We start from the raw sequence: 5,000 nt of genomic DNA on the forward strand, positions 1-5,000 counted from the left end.
GAGAGAGAGAGAGAGCGGTACAATCTCCCAAGCAGAGAGAGAGAGAGAGAGAGCGGTACAATCTCCCAAGGGGGGAGAGAGAGAGAGAGAGAGAGAGAGAGAGAGAGAGAGAGAGAGAGCGGTACAATCTCCCAAGGGGAGAGAGAGAGAGAGAGAGAGCGGTACAATCTCCCAGGGAGAGAGAGAGAGAGAGAGAGAGAGAGAGAGAGAGAGAGAGAGAGAGGTACAATCTCCCAAAGAGAGAGAGAGAGAGAGAGAGAGAGAGAGAGCGGTACAATCTCCAAAGGAGAGAGAGAGAGAGAGAGAGAGAGAGAGAGAGAGAGCGGTACAATCTCCCAAGGAGAGAGAGAGAGAGAGAGAGAGAGAGCGGTACAATCTCCCAAGGAGAGAGAGAGAGAGAGAGAGAGAGAGAGCGATACAACCTCCCAAGGAGAGAGAGAGAGCGGCACAATCTCCCAAGGAGAGAGTGAGAGAGAGAGAGAGAGAGAGAGAGAGAGCGGTACAATCTCCCAAGGAGAGAGAGAGAGAGAGAGAGAGAGAGAGAGAGAGAGAGAGAGCGGTACAATCTCCCAAGGAGAGAGAGAGAGAGAGAGAGCGGCACAATCTCCCAAGGAGAGAGTGAGAGAGAGAGAGAGAGAGAGAGAGAGAGAGAGTGGTACAATCTCCCAAGGAGAGAGAGAGAGAGAGAGAGAGAGAGAGAGAGAGCGGTACAATCTCCCAAGGAGAGAGAGAGAGAGAGAGAGAGAGAGCGGTACAATCTCCCAAGGAGAGAGAGAGAGAGAGAGAGAGCGGTACAATCTCCCAAGGAGAGAGAGAGAGAGAGAGAGAGAGCGGTACAATCTCCAATGAACAAATGTGCTGTGACTGTGAGGAGCTGAGGTTTTCCGGAAAACATTTGGCAAAGTTCCAGATCAAACATTCCAACATTAAACACAAACGCATACTTCAGGGAGTAATGGCAGAGCCGGCCAATTGGATACAGAACTGGCCGGAAGTTGGGAGACGGAGTGCGGAGGGTGTGCCACAGGGATCGGTGCTGGGTCCACTGCTTTTCATCATCTACATAAATGATTTGGAGGGGAAGATAGGAGGGGTGGTTAGTAATTTGCAGATGGCAGTGAGATTGGTGTTATAGTGGGCAGCGAAGAAGGTTACCCTCAGAGTACAGAAGGATCTCGATCAGATGGGCCGAGGGGTGGCAGATGGAGATTAATTTAGATAAATGTGAGGGGCTGCACTTTGGAAAGGGACATCAGGGCAGGACTTATACACTTAATGGGAAGGTCCTGGGGAGTGTTACTGAACAAAGAGACCTGGCGGGAGGGTGCAGGTTCATAGCTCCCTGAGAGTGGAGTCGCAGGTCAACAGGGCGGTGAGGGAGGTGTTTGGGACACTGGCCTTTATTGGCCAGTGCATTGAGTACAGGGAGCTGGGAGGGTCATGTTCAGGATACTGGTGAGGCCCACATTTGGAATACTGTGTTCAATTCCGGTCTCCCTGCTACAGGAAGGATGTGATGAAATTTGAAAGCATTCAGTAATCATGAACAAGGATGTTGCCAGGGTCGGAGTGTTCAGCGACAGGGAGAGGCTGGGACTATTTTCCCTGGAGCGTCGGAGGCTGAGGGGGGTGGGACCTGACAGAGGTTTATAAAATAGTGAGGAGCATGGAGAGGGTGAATAGACGAGGCCTTTCTCCCCAGGGGTAGGGGGAGTCAAAACTAGAGGGGTATAGGTTTAAGGTGAGAGGGGTGAGGGAGCTGAGGGGTAACTATTTCACACAGAGGGTGGTGCGTGTATGGAATGAGCTGCCAGAGGAAGTGGTGGGGGCTGGTACAGTTACAGCATTTAAAAGGCATCTGGATGGAGACATGGATAGGAAGGGATTAGAGGGATAAATGCTGGCGAATGGGACCAGATTAATTTAGGACATCGGGTCGGCAGGGACGATAACCCCCTGAACATCACCTGTCTACGGCAGAATACTGGGCTGTGAGTGCCATCCCTCCCTCAAGCATGTTCCTGTGAGATTGCGCAGCCATGTGTCGAAACAAAACACCCTCAACTAAACTGCACAGTGGCTCGTGGTTAGAGCCACTGCCCCACTGGGCCCGGGGGCCAGGCTTCAACCCCACCCCTTCAGGGTGACTGCCTGCGCACAGATTGCATGTTCCCCCCACCCCCCACCGTGTCTGTGTGGGGTTTCCCACCCACAGTGCAAAGGCGTGCGGGTTAGGGCCGGTTGGCCCTGCGGAATGCAGGGTCATGGAGTAGGGTGGGGTGCAGCTCGGAGGGATAGCACAGAGCCGATGGGTTGAACTGCCTCGTGTGTATCGGGGGTGTGTAAAAGGAAGTGCGTGTGCCAGTGAGTCTGAGAGTGAGTGTGAGCGTGAGAGTGCGTGTGAGCCTGTGAGTGTGTGTGCGTGTGAGTCTGTGAGTGAGTGTGAGTGTGTGATTCTGTGAGTGTTTGTGCGTGAGTGTATGAGTGTGTGAGTCTGTGAGTGAGTGTGAGTCTGTGAGTGTGTGCGTGTGAGTGAGTGTGAGTGTGAGCGTGTGTGTGCGTGTGAGTGTGAGAGTGCGGGCGAGTGGGTGTGTAAGTGCGTGTGTAAGGGCGTACACTGGTTTTAAACACACTCAGCCTCGACACAGAAACCCATAACTTTGCCGAGCCCAATCCCAGAAAGTCAGCCCCTCGGCTACTACTGTCCAGCTGGAGCGGGAACTCTCTCCTGCAACAGGGAAAGAATTCCTTGATTTTTCCCAAAGGAGCGACAGTGCGAGAAAGAGAGAGCGAGAGAGAGGCACAGTCTCCCAAGGAGAGAGAGAGAGAGTGAGTGTGTGTGTGTGTGTGTGTGTGTGGGAGAGAGAGTGAGTGTGTGAGTGAGTGTGAGTATATGTTTGTGTGTGTGAGCGAGTGTGTTACTGTGAGTGTGACTGTGAGTATTACTGTGCGTGTGACGATGTGTGTGAGTGTGTTACTGTGAATGTGACTGTGTGAATGTGTTACTGTGAGTGTGACTGTGAGTGTGTTACACAGGGATTGGCTGCGGGATGCAGCTCTGTGTGTGTGTGAGTGTGTGAGTGTGTTACTGTGAGTGTGACTGTGAGTGTGTTGCTGTGAATGTGTTACCGTGAGTGTGACTGTGTGAGTGTGTTACTGTGAGTGTGACTGTGAGTGTGATTACACAGGGGCTGGCTGTGCAATGCAGCTCTGTGTGTGAATGTGTGTGAGTGTGTTACTGTGAGCGTGACTGTGTGAGGTGGAGAGAGTGTGTTACTGTGAGTGTGACTTTGTGAGTGTGAGAGAATGCGTTACTGTGAGTGTGAGTGTATTACTGTGAGTGTGTGACTGCGTGAGTGTGTTACACAGGCGCTGGCTGCGCGATGCAGCTCTGTGAGTCTGTGAGTGTGTGACCGTGTGAGTGTGTTACACAGGCACTGGCTGCGTGATGCAGCTCTGTGAGTGTGTGTGAGTGTGTGACTGTGTGTGTGTTACACAGGCGCTGGCTGCGCGATGCAGCTCTGTGAGTGTGAGAGTGTGTGACTGTGTGAGTGTGTTACACAGGCGCTGGCTGCGTGATGCAGCTCTGTGAGTGTGTGTGAGTGTGTGACTGTGTGTGTGTTACACAGGCGCTGGCTGCGCGATGCAGCTCTGTGAGTGTGTGACTGTGTGAGTGTGTTACACAGGCGCTGGCTGCGCGATGCAGCTCTGTGAGTCTGTGAGTGTGTGACCGTGTGAGTGTGTTACACAGGCACTGGCTGCGTGATGCAGCTCCGTGAGTGTGTGTGAGTGTGTGACTGTGTGTGTGTTACACAGGCGCTGGCTGTGCGATGCAGCTCTGTGAGTCTGTGAGTGTGTGACCGTGTGAGTGTGTTACACAGTCGCTGGCTGCGCGATGCAGCTCTGTGAGTGTGTGACTGTGTGAGTGTGTTACACAGGCGCTGGCTGCGTGATGCAGATCTGTGAGTGTGTGATGTGTGACTATGTGAGTGTGTTACACAGGCACTGGCTGCGTGATGCAGCTCTGTGAATGTGTGTGAGTGTGTGACTGTGTGAGTGTGTTACACAGGCACTGGCTGCGCGATGCAGCTCTGTGTGTGTGTGTGAGTGTGTCAGTGTGAGTGTGTTACACAGGCGCTGGCTGCGCAATGCAGCTCTGTGTGTGTGAGTGTGTGAGTGTGTTACACAGGCGCTGGCTACGCGATGTAGCTCTGTATGTGTGTGTGACTGTGTGAGAGTGTTACACAGGCGCTGGGTGCGTGATGCAGCTCTGTGAGAGTGTGTGAGTGTGTCACTGTGAGTGTGTTACACAGGCGCTGGCTGCGCGATGCAGCTCTGTGTGTGTGTGAGTGTGTCACTGTGAGTGTGTTACACAGGCGCTGGCTGTGCGATGCAGCTCTGTGTGTGTGTGTGAGTGTGACTGTGTGAGTGTGTTACACAGGCGCTGGCTGTGCGATGCAGCTCTGTGTGTGTGTGTGAGTGTGACTGTGTGAGTGTGTTACACAGGCGCTGGCTGTGCGATGCAGCTCTGTGTGTGTGTGTGAGTGTGACTGTGTGAGTGTGTTACACAGGCGCTGGCTGTGCGATGCAGCTCTGTGAGAGTGTGTGAGTGTGTCACTGTGAGTGTGTTACACAGGCGCTGGCTGCGCGATGCAGCTCTGTGTGTGTGTGAGTGTGACTGTGTGAGTGTGTTACACAGGCGCTGGCTGTGCGATGCAGCTCTGTGTGTGTGTGTGAGTGTGACTGTGTGAGTGTGTTACACAGGCGCTGGCTGCGCGATGCAGCTCTGTGTGTGTGTGTGAGTGTGACTGTGTGAGTGTGTTACACAGGCGCTGGCTGTGCGATGCAGCTCTGTGTGTGTGTGAGTGTGACTGTGTGAGTGTGTTACACAGGCGCTGGCTGTGCGATGCAGCTCTGTGTGTGTGTGAGTGTGACTGTGTGAGTGTGTTACACAGGCGCTGGCTGTGCGATGCAGCTCTGTGTGTGTGTGTGAGTGTGAC

General features: G+C 53.4%; 1 protein-coding gene across 2 annotated transcripts in view; it reads left to right on the forward strand.

The window, feature by feature from the left end:
- The window catches only part of LOC125450615 (uncharacterized), a 22,686-nt gene that overhangs the window by 5,219 nt on the left and 12,467 nt on the right, over positions 1 to 5,000 (forward strand). The gene's annotated exons all lie outside the window — the stretch shown is intronic.

This window comes from Stegostoma tigrinum, chromosome 46 (assembly GCF_030684315.1).
Source record: "Stegostoma tigrinum isolate sSteTig4 chromosome 46, sSteTig4.hap1, whole genome shotgun sequence".
Classification (NCBI taxonomy): Eukaryota; Metazoa; Chordata; class Chondrichthyes; order Orectolobiformes; family Stegostomatidae; genus Stegostoma; species Stegostoma tigrinum.